General features: G+C 43.3%; 1 protein-coding gene across 1 annotated transcript in view; it reads left to right on the plus strand.

Annotated features, from left to right (window-relative positions):
- Nucleotides 1–274: 274 nt before the first annotated feature.
- The window catches only part of SLC12A7 (solute carrier family 12 member 7), a 115,034-nt gene continuing 96,925 nt past the window's right edge, over nucleotides 275–18,383 (plus strand). The window contains exon 1 of the mRNA XM_063130211.1: nucleotides 275–348. The gene's annotated coding sequence lies outside the window, so the exon portion shown is untranslated. The remainder of the gene's footprint in view (nucleotides 349–18,383) is intronic.

Genomic DNA, 18,383 nt, shown 5'->3' on the forward strand with positions numbered 1-18,383 from the left:
CTCTTCCCGCCGCGTCTACCGGCGGGGGGGAGGGAAGGAGGGCGAGGGAAGAGAGCAGGCGGGTGGTGGTGGTGGTGTGAGGCGAAGCGGGGCCGAAGATCCGTCCCACCCTGCCGCTGGCTGGCGCTCCACAGAAAAGGGGTATCGTCATGCCCACCAACTTCACGGTGGTGCCGGTGGAGGCGCCCGCCGACGGCGAGGAGGGCCCACCAGCCCAAGGGCAGCCGCCGCCGCCGGAGCATGTAGGAGAGTCGGGTAATGATAGTAGTAATAGTAGTAGCCGAGGCGGCGGCGCTCGGCGGCGGCCCCAACAACTGGAGAGTGGCCGCGTGGAGCGGGGGAGCCAAGGTGAGTGGCGGGCAGTGGTGGTAGGTAGGGGTCGGTTCTCCGGCTGCCACCCACCTGGGTGGGAGCAGTCGGGGACAAGAGTCGCCCCGTCGTACTCGCGTGTGTGGGGATGTGTGTGCGGGCGATACCGGGAGAGAGGGCATATCCCGTGTGTGGGGCCGCCTTTTGTGGACGCTGCTCAGGTTCGGGGGCAGACCCCGGGAGGATCTGGGCTTTGTGAGGGGGTGGCTGCTTGCAGGAGTAAGGCGGACTCCTGAGCATACAGGTACGCTGACGGGTCCTGGCGAGGAGGCCCTCCAGGTAGTCCACGGAGGACCTGTGAGGTTCGTCTGGTTGGCTGGAGGAGAGCAAATAGTTGCGGCTTCGTGGGGGCTGGGGCTTGGTTGTTTGTTCGTGCCAGCAGGTCCCACAGGTGGCCTTTCCTCTCCTGGCAGCGGATGCAAACAAGGAGGGGCGAAACCTAGGCGTTTCCACTACGTGCAGCTGCTGGATTAAAACAGCTCGATTTTTGCAGGGGAGTTAGAACACCATTGAAGTCAATAGAGCTTACTCCTTTATAAGCATGCATAAGATTGTATCCTAAATGGAGGGCTTGTAAGGGGGCACCCTCTATGACACCAAGGCCGTACCTACACCTAAGGTTTATCCCAGGATTGTCCTGGGGTCAAACCTGTTCATCTAAGGCCACAGCTAGACCTAAAGTTTATCCTGGGATCATCCAGGGTTCGCCCCTGCCTGAGCACTGGATCCCCTGTGTGTCACCTAGATGAACAGGTTTGACCCCTGGGCGATCCAGGAATAAACCTTAGGTCTAGCTATGGCCTAAGTGCCACATAGGGCATCCAGCGCTCAAGCAGGGACGAACCCGGGATGATCCTGGGATAAACCTTAGGTCTAGCTACGGTCCAAGGGAGGCTTAGGAGCTGCTGCAAGGCAAAGTTAATTTTTGAGGAGGCGTGGCAAAACTATGGGAGCCTTTCTATACTGGCAGAATTGTCTGCTGGTGGTGTAGATAACTGGAATGTACCTCTTCGGACTGCAGCAGGAGAAGGTGATATATTTTTTAATGTTCCGCTACATAAAATAGGTTCCTCCCTGAATGCTGTACATATTATATCAGACAGAAAGTTTTCTTGTAGCTCTCCCCCTTACGTGCAGGAAGCTTATCTCTCCCCCACTTGCAGTCTAAAGTACTGTAATCCGGAATGTGTACCGCTTCTTGTCATTTTCCAGAATGTGTACTGTTCATGTATACACGTGCTGTGGAATGTGGCACTTCAGAATACAGGTGAGAGATACCATCTGAATGTTTCCCCATGTTTAAAAACAAAAACCTCTGGAAAAGTAGAAAATTAGCACATTGTAGTCCAGGCTTGACTTTGCCTTTTTTTTAATTATTTTTTTATTTTTTTAACTTTCAGGAAGTTTTGTTAACAACAATAAGAAAATTAACAAAAAATGTGACCCACCCACCCCCAATTATAGTGTGAAGTGACTCAGTCCATTCTGCCTCCTAGGACATTCCCACCTATTTCTGCTGCATGTATAAAACCTGACAAAGCTAATGGCTCAGCTTGATGTTTAGCATGGTAGAATAGGTATCCCAAGGACAAAGGTAGCATAGTTGTAGAAAAAAGCTGACAGAGAAATAAAAAGCAGAGAGAGGGGGCAGATATGTTTGAAAGGAATACGCAAGGTTTTTTTTTAAGAATTACTTGGGTGTTCTCAATGTCAGTATCAGAGGTTAGACAATAATATAGAAACAGGAAAAGGAGTGAACATGACATGCTTTGAAGTTGGTTTGAAATAAGTAATAGGCAATATCATATCCACAAAAATATGGGATGGTACACACCATGATATCTGCTGGAGACACTTAAGTCATGTCATATTTCATCAGATTGCAGTGGTAGTTGGCTGATACTTCAACATTATCTGCACACACTTAAAGTATATGTTAATAGTTGTTATTCCAGCCAGCTTACTGTTCCTTTGTTAAGCTAATATCCAGGATGGTTGTTAATGTTTCATTAATAGCAGTTAATGTTACAAGGACATGGTTGGAGATGTCTCGTGGATATTTTAAAAGATTGTAGCTATTGGAGCTCTTAGAAGGTGACATTTTCCAGCAGATGGGAAGGGGCAAGTGTGTGAAAAAACAGCACATGACAGTTTGGAGTGGGAGAGAGATCTGAGAGTTGGCTGAAGGCACCTTATGATACACGGCCTGTCTCTGAAGTGGTCTGTTTTTGAAGTGCCCCCTTTGTCTCTATTCATGCGGTGTTTGTATATTTGTAAATATGTAAATAAAACAAATATTACAGATACCAAAAGCCTCTGGTGCTTTTTCATTCAAAGGCAGCTACATTTTGCTGTGCTGTCCCTGGAACTTCTCATCACTCAGTGAACTGGGAAGTGCATCACAATACTTAGGCTTAAATCCAAGCTGTGTAAGCAGACTTCCTTTTGCTCTCCCCCTCTCTGCAATTCCCTGCTCATGCCATCCAAACTGCTCTGGAGAATGTCCATCAAACCCTCCAGAGCAGATTTGGGGGGCATGTGGGGACCTGCAGGGGAGAGGGGGAAGCTCTTCTGCCAGTGGTTTCCATTTTGCTGGCAGATGGTCGGGGTTGGATACAATTTTATTTATTTTATTTAAAACATTTCTTGGCCGTCTTTCAGGGCAGAAGCCCTCACAAGGCAGCTTACAATAATAAAATATAGAAAAGCATTTAAATCATTAAACACAATAAAAACATACACAATAAAATAGCAGTTAAAACAATAAAAGCTAACGAAATCATCAGGAAACAATAGCAATATCGGCAAACCAGTACTCGTAATGAGAGGGCCAGAGAAAAATAAAATATTTTAAGGCCTTCTTAAAAACCTGCAGGGCGGACCTACGATGGAAGTTTGTTCCAAAGGTTTGGTGCTACTGCCCTCTCCCATGTGGACACCCACCTAATTTCTCTCACAGGTGGGCAAATGAGAAGGGCCTCTCTGATTTTAAAGTGTGGGCAAACTGATATAGGTGATGGGGGTCCTTCAAGTAACTTGATCCCAAACTGTTTAGGGCTTTAAAGGTCAAAACCAGCACTTTGACTTGGGCTCTGAACACACAGGTAACCAATGCAGCAGGCACAGTACAGGCATTAGGTGGTCAAACTACCTCGCCCCCACCAGTACTTGGGTGGACACATTCTGCACCAGCTGAAGTTTCAAAGCCGTCTTCAAAGGCAGCTCCGCATACAGCTCATTACAGTAGTCTAGCCTGGACATGACCAGTACATGGATAACTGAGGCAAGGTCCACCCTCTGTTTTATTCTTTTACTATGTACAGCACCATGTACACTGATGGTGCTATATAAATATAGGGATGTAACTGGCATACCAGCCTAAGACGGTAGAATGCACTCTTGAACACTGCAGCCACCTGGGCTTCCCCAATTGGCTCAGAGTCCAAGAGGACTCCTCACTCTCCTTTACTCCTCATATTGAGGCAGTAGCTAAGCCCTGTTGTTTTTTCTTATATAATATTGTCAGGATCCGATCATTTTTGTCTGACTCTTCTGCCAAGACTCTTCTTCATGCATTGGTTATTTCTCAGCTGGACTATTGTAACCTTCTTCTGACTGGCCTTCCTTCTCATATCAGTTCGTTGATTTCTATTGATCACTCTGCTGCTAAGATCATCTTCTTGGCTCATCGCTCTGATAATGTTACTCCACTTCTGAAATCTCTTCATTGGCTTCCAATTCACCTCAGAATCCAATATAAGCTTCTCCTATTGACTTTCAAAGCTTGTCACAGTCTAGCTCCTTCCTATCTTTCTTCTCTCATCTCACATTACTGCCCCGCTTGTGCTCTTCGCTCATTGAATGCCATGTTTCTTACCCACCCTCAGCTCTCTACCGTATTTCTTGGATTCTAAGATGCCATCGATTGTAAGACGCACACTAATTTCAGTACCACCAACAGGAAAAAAGCTTTGATTCTAAGAAATAATAAACACACACGCGATTCTAAGATGCACCCCGTTTTTAGAGATGTTTATATGGGGGGGGAGTGCATCGTAGAATCGAAGAAATACGGTACTTCTCTTGCTCGGCTTTGTCCATTTTCTCTCGCTGCCCCTTATGCCTGGAATTCTCTTACAGAGCACTTGCAAATCACAAATTTGATTACTGTTTTTAAAGCTCAATTGAAAACTTCTCTTTTTTCTACGGCTTTTAGAACTTCACTTTGTTCTTATTTTCACACTGTTAGTTTTATTGTCTTTTGTGCCTATTTGGTGGATTCTCTTCCCTTATTGTTTTATTATGATTTTATTAGAATGTAAGCCTATGGAGTTAATTTATGGAGTCAACTACCACAAGTTGTAGTGCTGGCCACCAATTTGGATGGCTTTAAAAAGGGGTTGAATAAATTCCTGGAGGAGAAGGCTATCAATGGCTACTAGCCCTGATGGTTATGTGCTACCTGGGAGGTTGCTGTTGCACCATGGCCTGCTTTGTTGTCCTTGACCTATGGTTGGTTGTCCACTGTGTGAACAGAGTGCTGGACTAGATGGACCCTCTGTCTGATCCAGCATGACACTTCTTATGTTCTTAATTCTCTGTCAGGTGAAAACAAATCTTTTTAAAACCGTTCCAAAAAGAAAGAGGAGAAAATTCAGGTGGCCAAATTCACTCTCATCACAACTTGTTGAATAGGCAGCACAGGAGGTTAAGAGTCAGAGACACAAGAACCTACTCTGTAAGGCTCACAATGCCAGAAAAGCTAAAGCATGAAAAAATTAAGGAGGTTGCCTACTGGTTCCTTGCAGTGAGCCCTCATAATGCAGGTGGAGTACAGTCTGTAACCGTACAGTTTGTTACAGTACAGTCTGTAACAAACAATGGTACTTTGATATAGTTCAGAGGCTCCTGTATCTCTAACAGTTGCATAGAAAAGGGAATTTCAGCAGGTGTCATTTGTATGTTTGGAGAACCTGGTGAAATTCCCTCTTCATCACAACAGTTAAAGTGCAGGAGCTATACTAGAGTGACCAGATTTAAAAGAGGGCAGGGCACCTGCAGCTTTAACTGTTGTGATGAAGAGGGAATTTCACCAGGTGCTGCATGCATACAAATGACACCTGCTGAAATTCCCATTAAAGATACAGGAGCCCTGTCCTCCTTTTCATATGATCACCCTGCCATTGGGGGGGTGCTAGGGGGAGGGGGAGGCGGTTTATTTTAAAGTGCCCATGGGGGGGGAGTTTTTTTTTTAAAGTACTCACATTTGCGCTGGAGTGATCCTGTGGCCCCCCCATTCTACACGTGGTGCGCGATGTGCCTGGGGGGCGGAGCACATTGCGGCCGCTATTTTGAATGGGTTTTTCACTGAAACGGAGCGCTCCAGCGCAAATATGAGTACTTTTTAAAAAAACTCGCCCTCCCACCAGCCCAGCCACACACCCCCCATGGGCACTTTAAACAAAAAAACCTCGCCTTCCCCCCCAGCACTCCTCCAACGGGCACGGAGCCCACAGTATAGAGCAGCCGCGGCAATTTCGGCTGCTCTATACTTCAGGCTCTGTGATTTCTACCCGTTAACCACAGACACGTGTCAGGCAACACTTTTAGCCATGGTTAACCATGTTGCAGAACGTGTTTTGGCAGCCTAACCACAATGTGTTTAACGGATAAATTTTTTAGCCAAAATGTGTGTCAGACAACACCCTAAACCATGGCTAACTTTGTGGTTAAGCAGCATGGTTTAGCATGTCGTCTGAACCGGGGCCAATAAAGCTCTGTGGATTGCACGGCAGACCTCTTTATTGTCTCACATCTCATCACGACAAATACTTGGTCACTTTGGGAAGCTAACATATAGCCAGATTTTGCTTATAGCTGCTGTTCAAAGTCTAAGAATAAATAGATGTGCTTGTCTTAGGGCCAGACTAGATGTGTCTGGAATACTTGTTTGCTTAAACCCAGGTGTACCCTAATCACGTATCAAGTGGGTGGGGTGTGTTCCCCATTTTGGACCAAAAGGGTGTGTGGTTATACTTAACCTCTAACAGCTGCCATTGACCTTCAGGCCTCTTTGTTCTAGTTGAGCTTACTTCTGGTATTGGAAGAGAAAAGCATTGGAGTAGATAGTCTGTAGGAAGGAATTCTAGAGTAGAGGGAGGTTTTGTCACCCTCTGCGTGTCTCCGCTTTCTATACAAAATGACTTAAGTTTAAACAAATGTGTTTGCCATTGTCGCATCTAGTTTGGTCCTGAGTCTATTGCAGAATGCCACCAGTGCTAACTGGACATTACAGAGCTGAGGGATGAAGTCTGATCTTTTAGCAATAATAACTATCAGTCATTGGTTGTTTATTCAGTATTCTTGCTCATGTTTAGGACAGTGTTACCTGTGACTTTTATATCCCTTCCTTCCTTGTCATCCTTTCTCTGTTTTATCTATTTCCTGTTTTTGTGTCTTTCCTGTTCATACCTCTTGTGTTTCCTTCCTGCAACAATTCCCAAGTTGTGGTTGCCCTGTCTTTCTTTTCTTCTCCACAACCATTATTAACTATTAAATAGTTGACATCAAAGTGAATTAATTAAACTTTATAATCAAAACTAATTCATGGACCATGACCTAAAGAAATATATATTGTTCTGTGACATTTTGATTAGTCCCAATAAAAGTATTGCTTGATTGTGAATTATACTTTAAAGTTCTTGTTTGAACTATCCTGACATCTGTGGAATTTGCTTGATTTATATTTGGGTATTTCCTGCTCAGGATAACTAGTTTTAGGTATTTTTTTATTTGTTTGGGAAATTTTAGGATGTTTTTAGTTTGAATATGTTCTAAAGATTACACAAAAATATGTCAAGCAGGATGAAGTGACTTGAATAGTTATTTTCTTGATTATATGCAATCAGAAGCTTATTATATAATCTGGCAGTACTAGTTCTGACATGCAGGGTTCAATTTGTGACATATAATTTTTCATCATAGCTTAAAATAATTTTTCAACATCGCCCTGTATATACTTGCTTTTCTACAGAATCACATGGTAATAATCCAGGCTTTGGAAACTGTTCTTTTTTTAAAAAAAGAACATTATACAATGGGCCTTTATGGCTATGATTTAACTTTATAATAGACTCTTTGAATTTCATAGAAGAAACATATAGGAGAGATTTTGCTCCTCATTGTTTTGAGAAGGAGGACTCCTTTTCCTCCTTCTAACACTATAACGAACTGTTATAACACTGATGCAGAATAGTCTTCTGTGCCCAAAAGTTGGTGGGAAGGGCCATGGGCAATGATTCATAGTGCAAGAGCCTATGGGTCAGAAGGGGTGGTCATTACCATTTGGCAAGTACAAATAGTCTATAAGCCTAGTAACATTTAATAGCCTATGATCCTACTCACATTATTGGTTATTATGACTGTTAGTAATGATTAACTTTCACAAAAACACACATGCTTTATATAATACTTCTTTGGGACTATGTGTTTTATACTTTTTGCCCAATTAGGCAAGAGGGCTCAAATTAACTGGGAAAGATCCACAATGAATTAAAATAATTTTCAGAAGCATTACTGAAAAGATGCAGAATCTGTAAATTGTGTGTGGGGAAAAAACTCATTTGTTAGATTTCAATTATGGATAAAATTGTACATAGAGGCTGAGGTGTGATCTGTCTTCTGCACTTTATGTACCAAACTTTCCTTCATTTAGCCTGTTCTCTGACACTGATCAATGATTAATCATATCTCTATTGAGGTAAATTTCTGGTGTAAAACAATACTCTCCTCACTTCATCTGTCAGTACTGTACCTTCCAAATAAATAGATATTTAAATGTGGTGGTTAGTACCTTCTTGAAGGATTAAACTACGTACTATTCTTTTTAGAGTCTATGACCCTAGTCAAATTATTAGCCATGAGGCCCATTGATGATGAGTATCTTTTAATGGGGGGGACCTTTATTGTGTAAGAAAAGAAAAGAAACCAGAAGCAATGCAATGTATTTTATGTGAAATAAAAATCATAGAGATGAATAATAATAATTGTATTTATTTATTTATTACCCGCCTCTCCGTCTGGATCGAGGCGGGGAACAACATAAAATACAAAAACGTTATAAAATACATAAAACTGATTAAAACATATAAAAGTAATACATTGTTAAAATAACATCCAGACTTCTTAAAACTCGACTGGGTAGGTTGAGACTGTTGAGTTGGCGAATCTCTCCCAGCAAGCCATTCCACAGTCCGGGAGTAGCAAAAGAAAAGGTCCTCTGGGTAACAGTTGTCAATCTAGTTTTGGCTGGCTGAAGTAAATTCTTCCCAGAGGACCTGAGTGTGCAGGGCGGATTATATGGGAGAAGGTGTAGGGCTTTAAAGGTAATAACCAACACTTCATACTTCGCCTGGAAACTAATTGGCAGCTAGTGAAGTGATTTTAAAATTGGTGTAATATGGTCCCTGTAGTGGAATTGCTCCATTTGGCTTAGCAATTCCCCGGCCAGAGAAGGGGGGTCTGACTCAGCCAGCCCAGACACATGGCCCTTCACTGCCGCTTGTTAACCCTTTACAGTCTAGGTTCTCAAGGAAACCATGCCACACTCCAGAAGTAGGGACCAAACGCTTTTATTCTTGACACTACACACTTTCATAAGGGTCCACACATTAAGGTTAACACTTAAAAGGTTTGGGGGAAGAACACGGACAAAGGAATGACACACATAGGACAGCAGGGGCTAATACCTCACCCTTCCCTTTCACACGCTCAAGCCTAACAGAATTCACATTCACTCCCCACTTAACCTCCCCCACCAGCCGTAACTCCTTGCCCAAAATTGTATCCAAACCTGTTCTAAAACAAAACACTTAACTCTGCGACTCAACCTTTGTTGCTCACCCTGACTTGGCTTTATGCTACTCGAGCTAAACTCCTTCCCTCAGCGGCTGCGTGGGGCCTCCGCCATCCAGTCGGTCTGGCCTGGATGCTTTGACTCACCACACACACGCTGGACTCCTAACACCCACAAGAAAGAGACCAGACCCTTAGGTGCCTAAGCCTTTTATCTCTTTGTCACCAGACCCACCCTGACCAATAGAAACCCCATAGCAACCCACCCCTCTCCCAAAGGGAGGGGGGAATATTCCCAAACATTGCACAGCTGCAACTTGTTACTCTCCCCGGCACCAGCCCGGGGAGGCGTTATCAGATGCCAGGCACTTCTCGCCCAGCGCGGCCTTGGCATTTCGCTTGCTACTCCCTTTTCAGACACAAAGAAACCCCTCTCCCTCTTCCTGGGACGAAGCAAAAGATGTTCTCTTAAACTGGAACCATGGGCTCAGCCCATGACAGTGCCCACTAGGTGTACTGGTGGCCAGCCTGGTTGCCATATTCTGAACTAGTTGAAGTTTCCAGACTAGGCACAAAGGTAGCCCTATGTACAGCGCATTACAGAGGTCAAGCCTTGAAGTTACCAGTGCGTGCACTACCGTCTTTAGGTCTTCCAACTCTAGGAAGGGGCCCGGTTGGCGTATCAGCTGAAGCTGGTAGGCACTCCTGGCCGTCGCATCTATCTGACCTGTCATATAGAGAAAGAGAACTTGATTCTTTGACAATACTTCGTATTCTGCCAATATGTTGATATAACTGCATTTACAAATCCAAAAATATAGCAAAGTTGTACAAAGTTTTCTCAGATGTACTAAGTAATTATAAAAGTCATTGGCATAGATATCTCCTTCAAGGACACATTTAAAGTCTTCTTCATCAGCTTGATTGTCACAGTGTTGTACATATTGCCCTGCATGTCAAACCATTACTCATAAAGGTATGTGTGAATGCTGCACAAGACTGATTTGGGGCCACCACTGAGAAGTATGTGTCCGATAGTTGTCAAACCAAGGCTTGCAGCTGCGATGTGCAACTGATGACATCTGTAAAAAGTGGGGGCGAACCTTGACACTGTTCCAGAAGTTCAGAGGGGAATTTTGGATGGAATGCTAAGATGTGAGGGAGGGGAATTTTGGATGGAAAGCTGCTCTTAATATTTCTCCACCCCAAACCTTCTGAGAATTTCTGTTTCCTTGAACACTGGCTTTTTGAAATTAGCCTCTGTAACAGCCACGGCAAAATCAAAAAGATAAGCTGTTTCTTGGCACTGAAGTTAATGGGAATGCAAGAACATGTCTTGATAGGTTGTGTATAGCACTCCAGTAGTTTCCTTCCTGTTAAATTAGTTTATCCTCCTCTATCTCAGCTTGTGTATATTTCACACACCTACGGTCTTTTCAATCTTCATAAACTGGATAAAGTTGGGTGTTGCCTATGAAACCTCTGGGTTCTTTTGTCTTTTTGTAGCTACACTTCTGGAACCTGTATCCAGAAGGTGAGTCTACTACATTTATAAAGCGAAAGAGTGGTATAATATTTGTACACTTTCAAAAGTTTGTACAAAATTTGAAAGAAGTTGTGGAATTCAGTTTCAGTTTGCAGTCCTTTTTATAGTCTCTCTCCCCCATCCCCATCACATTTTATGAATTAAGATACAGGGTCCAAGTCCTTGAATAACAATTATTCCTCTTATAATAAGAGGTTCTTACATTTGCCCCCAAATATAACTGACTGATTTCACTCTGCTCATTTCATTTTTATTCCAACTGTTGTTATTTGTGCTTTGAATAGGGTTGAGTCATACTGTTATATGTTGCTTGACATTCTGGCCTCACTTTATACAAAAATAATAATTTTCCCTCTATCCTCCTGTATTCAAGGTATAGGTACCCATTCTCTTAGGTACCACATACATCTGACAAAGTGGGCTTTGACCTATGAAAAGCTTATGTCATAATACATCTGCTAGTCTTTAAGGTGCCACAAGAATTTTCTGTTTTTGTTGTAACAGACCTACACAGCTATTCATCTGGAATATTTTTATTGTGATATTATGCCCGATAAGAGGCAGGCTGCAATTCTGTTTTAGCCTTTAATGAGCAAACCTAATCCTAAAAATGATTATTAAAGCATACTTGTTTACCCTGGTTTTTCCCAGCCATTAACTTGTCGAAATATTATTGTGTTTTTATAGTGATGTATTGTTTCTATAATTTATTGTAAACCGTTTTGGGATTTTTAAAATAGGAAGCGGTTTATAAATATTCTAAAATATCCAATAAATAAATAAACAATGAGGTGAAAGTATCTCAAAATATTTTTTTTGAGTTTAAGTAATAAAAGTTATGTAATACAGCAGAATAATTACTCTTTGAAGTATAATTATATCAACTAGCCTAACATTAACTATCTCCAAGACCGCATTTTATATTTTCCTTGATATGTAACAATTGTCAGTAATATGCTAAAATATTAGAAATGAGTTTTGTTTGCCTTCAGAAATAATGGAACCTTGGAATTTTGGGACCTCTGTGAAGCTATTATTTTATTTATTTATTTATTTATTTATTTATCATACTTATACCCCGCTCCTCAGCCAAAAAAGGCTCTCAGAGCGGCTTACACTTAGCAAAAAAGACAGTCCCTGCCCTCAGGCTTACAATCTAATAAAGACATGACACACAAGGAAAAGGAGTCAAGGAGGGAGGGAGGGAGGAGAGAGAAAGAAAGAGAGAGAGAGAGAGAGAGAAAGTCCAGCAGGAGCAGGCCCCGATGTTACTTCTGCCTGCTCCTGTCCCCTCGGTCCTTCTTCTTCCCCACAGGGCCAAGATGGCAGTTTGCCCTGTGGGGGGGGGAGAGTCCAGCAGGAGCAGGCCCCGATGTTACTTCTGCCTGCTCCTGTCCCCTCGGTCCTTCTTCTTCCCCACAGGGCCAAGATGGCAGTTTGCCCTGTGTGTGTGGGGGGGAAGAGTCCAGCAGGAGCAGGCCCCGATGTTACTTCTGCCTGCTCCTGTCCCCTCGGTCCTTCTTCTTCCCCACAGGGCCAAGATGGCAGTTTGCCCTGTGGGGGGGGGAAGAGTCCAGCAGGAGCAGGCCCCGATGTTACTTCTGCCTGCTCCTGTCCCCTCGGTCCTTCTTCTTCCCCACAGGGCCAAGATGGCAGTTTGCCCTGTGGGGGGGGGGGGAGAGTCCAGCAGGAGCAGGCCCCGATGTTACTTCTGCCTGCTCCTGTCCCCTCGGTCCTTCTTCTTCCCCACAGGGCCAAGATGGCAGTTTGCCCTGTGGGGGGTGGGGAAGAGTCCAGCAGGAGCAGGCCCCGATGTTACTTCTGCCTGCTCCTGTCCCCTCGGTCCTTCTTCTTCCCCACAGGGCCAAGATGGCAGTTTGCCCTGTGTGTGTGGGGGGGAAGAGTCCAGCAGGAGCAGGCCCCGATGTTACTTCTGCCTGCTCCTGTCCCCTCGGTCCTTCTTCTTCCCCACAGGGCCAAGATGGCAGTTTGCCCTGTGGGGGGGGGGAAGAGTCCAGCAGGAGCAGGCCCCGATGTTACTTCTGCCTGCTCCTGTCCCCTCGGTCCTTCTTCTTCCCCACAGGGCCAAGATGGCAGTTTGCCCTGTGGGGGGGGGAAAGTCCAGCAGGAGCAGGCCCCGATGTTACTTCTGCCTGCTCCTGTCCCCTTGGTCCTTCTTCTTCCCCACAGGGCCAAGATGGCAGTTTGCCCTGTGTGTGGGGGGAAGAGTCCAGCAGGAGCAGGCCCCGATGTTCGATGTTACTTCTGCCTGCTCCTGTCCCCTCGGTCCTTCTTCTTCCCCACAGGGCCAAGATGGCAGTTTGCCCTGTGGGGGGGGGGGAAGAGTCCAGCAGGAGCAGGCCCCGATGTTACTTCTGCCTGCTCCTGTCCCCTCGGTCCTTCTTCTTCCCCACAGGGCCAAGATGGCAGTTTGCCCTGTGGGGGGGGGAAGAGTCTAGCAGGAGCAGGCCCCGATGTTCGATGTTACTTCTGCCTGCTCCTGTCCCCTTGGTCCTTCTTCTTCCCCACAGGGCCAAGATGGCAGTTTTCATGGATACAGGTTCTGGATACAGGTTCCAGAAACTACAACAGAGATACTTGAATTTCCACCTGCATAACCAGGTTGTTCAGGTGTGTCCAAAGTATTTTGAGCCATCATGTTCTGTTGTGTTGGATTACTCATCGTAGTTATATTCGATTGCTTTTTTCTCCTTGAACTTTTAAAAATTCTAACATGCCAAGTGTTTCACAATCATTACCTTATTTGCCCCTATGGAGGCTGAGATTATGACTTGCTTAAATTAGATGTAACTAAAAGTTTGTACAATAAAATTGTCACTATCAAAGAGTAGCTCCATACTGTTACAAATCTAAATAGCAAGTTTTGTTTAAATGTTTAAGAAGGACAAATAACATAGCACAACCATTGCCTTTATGTTCTGTTTGAGCGCCTTCCGGAACTATCTGGATAGCTGTAGTTGAAACAGAATGTTGGGATTAGACTAAATGGATCTTGGACTAGAGATGTGAAGGCCCAGAAAAAATCCGGAAAAATTCAGAAAAAACTGTTTTTTCCTTGTTTTTTCCAAAGCCTTTTTTGTTTTGTTTTTCTGAAAAATTGAAAAAAATGAAGAAAAAACGGATTACGGGATGTTTTATTTTAGCATGATGAATAAAATGTTTAAGACAAGGTGTTCAGATATTTACTTCTCCAAATGATGTCTAAAAACTGTACGTTGTTGTTTATTCATTCAGTCGCTTCCGACTCTTCATGACTTCATGGACCAGCCCACACCAGAGCTTTCTGTCCGCTGTTGCCATCCCTAGCTCCCGCAAGGTCAAGTCTGTCACCTCCAGAATATCATCCATCCATCTTGCCCTTCCCTAGCATCAGATTATTACAATGTCTGTGCACCAAGGACAAGCAAGTCCTAGGTTGCAAACTGAGACTACAACTCTCAAATGCAAGAGGAAGATGCATTTCTGCCTCTGGGGGGCACTTCCATGGAAGCAGAGAATGAAACTAATACTGATAGCTATAGGTCAGGAAATGAGTCTGATTAAATTTCATGCATATTCATGGAATCTTGCCCCCCCCCTATTTTTCTCAGTTCTTTTTGTGGGAATGGGGGCTTTATATCTTGACACTGGAGGACTAGCGGAGACGTTACTAATGTTGGTGGTTTCTTCAGTTGTTTTTTAAAATTGTTTTTTGCCTGCTCCTCATAAACTGGGGTTCCTTACAGTTCAGGTGTTCCTAACAGTTCGGGAGCTTGTAGCTCCATTTGTTACCAAAAAAAAGTAAAAAAATAAATTAAATTTGTAAAAATTGTTTGAATACACTAGTTTTAATATACCAAATGTAATAATTTTATGCCAAACCAACTTGGACATAATTACATTTTATTGTGTTAAAGTAACAAAGTGACTTTCAATCTGTAAAAAGTGCTAATATTGCATTATTTCAATTTTTCCGAAAATTTCCGTTTCCCCCTGAAAAAAATGGGGAAAAACTGGGTTTTTTCCATGGCTTCAAAATTTTCAGAAATTTTACATCTCTATCTTGGACTTAACCAGGAAGGTAGTTCTTATGCTCTTGGTAAAATTGCCCTTACTTTTTTTTCCCTGTCAGTGTTCCCTATGCATTTAACAACTGAGTGGCATGCAAAAATACAGCAGATGTAGTAAAAAAAATAATAAAAAAAATATCACTGGATATCTGGCAGTTATGCAACTGTGAAGTGCATAGGAACCCAAGTGTAAATGAAGCTAGCAACCCTGAGAACTAGCAAGACAGTAAGAGTGGCAAATTTATATATCTGTATTTGGGCAGTGGAGGAAATTAATTCTGTAGAGCTTATGACCTTTATTCTGACAAAGGTGGCTAGAAATAACCTGTTTGCAACAAAGATAATTGGATAATGACCTCATGTACAAAGGATTCAGCACTACCAGCTGAGTCATATTACCTGGCACTGCTACTTTTAGATGTAGTAATAATTGACATCAGATGTTCTGTTAAGTACAATTTCCTTCATCTTTTTCAGTAAGAAAAGTTATTTGTACATGCTGGGAAGCCAGTAGTGAAGTCTGGATTTGTGTCAAGTTGAGGCTAGAAGGTCTGATAGAAACACAAGCTATAACCATTTCTTTCTTGCTGGTGGGGATTTTGAGTGGTCAATAAAAATGGGATGAAGAGTTGGAGTACATAAGGCAACATGACCTAAGACATTTTTGGTCCCTAAGCGGGATCAAAATGGTGCCGTCCTTTAGCAGTAACAATATTTTATGTATTAAGTAACTGACATTTTGTCCCTGTTATTGGTGCCTTAAGTTGGTCAGCTGATGTTCTGACTAACCATAGCATTGTCAGGGGGAACCCCCTCTATTTCAGTTCAAAATCTCTTTTGTTGCTGTGTAGGCACTACAGACATCATCATCATCATCATCATGTCTCTTTCTCGCTCATGGTGGTTTTTCTAGATGGATGTGAAGGGCATTGCCAAGTCATGCTGTCTTTTACAGATTCAGGAATTTCCTTCTTCATTATCATCTTATTATTATTATATAAAATTTGGGGGATGCAGCGTCACACCAGCCACGGTCCTCGGGGTTGTCCTAGGACCACGGGAAAAAAAGGAAATCCCCAGTTTCAGTTATCCCAGGGGAAGTCTGAGGTCGTCCCCGGTTGACCCTGGGATCCCCTGTGCATCATTTGGATGCACAGGGATGACCCCGTGATAAATGAATCGTGCATACATGCCCCCAGTCCAAAATTCTGGCCACTACACCACACTGGCTCTCAAGTTAAGGACCAACAGAGCAGATGTGCAGCTTTGGGTGCTTCTTGATCCAACATTGTCACCAGAGACCCAAATGGCCTCAGTGGCTTGGAGCACCTTTTACTGGCTTCAGCTGCTTCGACAGCTACAAATTTCTTGGGATAAGCTTGCCACAGTGATTCACGCTGCGGCATCCAGGCTGGATTACTGTAACATGTTATATGTGGGGCTGTCCTTGAAAACAGTTTGGAAGCTTCAATGTGCATAATTCAGGAGCCATATTACACCAATCCTTAAGGAATTACATTGGTTCCCTTTTCATTATTGAGTCCAATTTCAAGACGCCTGTTAAAAGCCTTAAACGGTTTGAGACACAAATACCTGAAGGGTCATCTCCTTTAATACTATCCTGACCATGCACTAAGTTCTTCTCCGAATACCATCAGTAGGAGATAAATACTATGTATCCACAAAGGAACATAATGTATATGGATTCACAAAGTAACGTTCCAACTTTGGAATGCCATTCCAAAGGAGATATGATTGGCACCAACTTTGTTTTCATTTTGGTGCCAAGTTAATACATTTTTTTGACGAAGCATTTTAACATATTGGTATTTTAGAAATTACAATGTAATGTATTTTTGAACTGAATTGATTGTTGTGTTTTTGTTTGGCTTGATGGTTGAAGAGAGATACTGGGAATAGAGAAGAAGGGGATAAGAGAAGGAAGCTATTACAGGAGGAAGTGAATATAAAAGCCAAAAGAGGGAGCGATGAAAGAAACTGGCAGTTTTTGTGGGGAGGTTAGGGTACAAGAGTGAAAGAAGGATGGAAGAAATTATAGCAGACGAGGTATGTGGGGAGAAGGACTATAAATAAAAAAGTCTTTTCCACTTGGAGCCTCAATCAGCACTGCTGAGGCTATCAGTGGGTGAGGAAGCAGCAGCCAGACACCTCTCCATGGTGCCTGGGTCCAGCTCCAGCTGAGAGCCCCCGCCCTCCTGCTACCGTCACTGCTGAGGCCAGCAGCAGCAGCCAGGCACCTCTCCATCATGCCTTGATCTGTGTGAGACTATTAGAGGGAGAGGGAAAGGAAGCAGCTGCTGAACTTTGCAACTAAGAATCTAGTGCCTGAATTTGCTTCACCCCCCATCCCAATCCCCTTTCCTTTTGTGTCATTTTTTTAGATTGTAAACCTGTGGGCAGGGTCTGAAGAAATATTTTGGTAAGCCGCCTTGAGAGCCTTTTTGGCTAAAGGGCGGGATAAAAGTGCTAAAAGTAAATAATAAATAAAAATTCTTCCTAAAATAGGGAGGCTTATTCATGATATTTCCAAAACCTATTAGTGCTTCCAAACTGAGGGCTCCTAGTCCTAACAATCAGAAGGCATGTTCTGATTGGCATGTGCAGCTGTTCTGTCTTTTCCTCCTTAACAGATTTTCTGCATTAAGTGGAAAGACAGAAGAAGCTGTAGGAAAACATAGAAGAAGACGTTGTTCAAATCCCCGATAAAATCTCTGTGAATGAGGCAGGGCAATGGTGCCATAAAAGCCTTGCCTAGAAGCACTCTAGGTCTGTACTTAAAGCTGAACTGTGGAACTCCTTTTCGCAAAGAGTTGTGACGATGTCTTGTTTTTGTTAGATAGTGGGAGGTGCAGTCAGCTTATCAAGCACGTGGAAGGCCATAAAAATGTACGTTTCTCTGAGCTTGGCTTGAGGGGTCGCACATTATGCAGGCTTGTTTCAGCTACAACACTAAACAAGTTCAGCACTGCAAATGTTTAAATGTATGTACAGTTGATACATGAATGTAAACAATCATGTTTAAGGGATGCTTTCAAGTTCATATTCTTCTCAGGACATTTTGCCCACCTCCAGTCCCAGATTGGGAAACTTTCTGCGTTGAGTTGCTCATGATAAGATCCAGTGTTTTATATAACCGTTTGATAGCTGGCAATAGATGTGACACGTGCGGATTAGGTTTCAGAACATGATGCTATTTGCAGACAGCATATCTAATATTGTAATCTCAGTGATCACAGGCTAACATTTGTACTTTGTTGGTATTGCTTGAATATATACAAACAATATGCTGCTTAGATAGCAGATGGAAAAATAAAATCCCAGCTTATATACTAGTTGTGCCATCTGTAGTGTTAACTTTGGTCTCTCTCCACCCCGGCCTACTGGAAGTTTTATTACATTATTTGATACATATAGATACAGCAGATTTTAAATCAGTCGTGTTCTAAGCCAGAGGTAGCTAAACTTCAAGCTTTGCAATGTTCTGCCATGGATCCCATGACTGGATTTTGTGCACAAACCCCAGG

The sequence above is a fragment of the Elgaria multicarinata genome, chromosome 7 (genome assembly GCF_023053635.1).
Source record: "Elgaria multicarinata webbii isolate HBS135686 ecotype San Diego chromosome 7, rElgMul1.1.pri, whole genome shotgun sequence".
In the NCBI taxonomy this organism is placed as follows: Eukaryota; Metazoa; Chordata; class Lepidosauria; order Squamata; family Anguidae; genus Elgaria; species Elgaria multicarinata.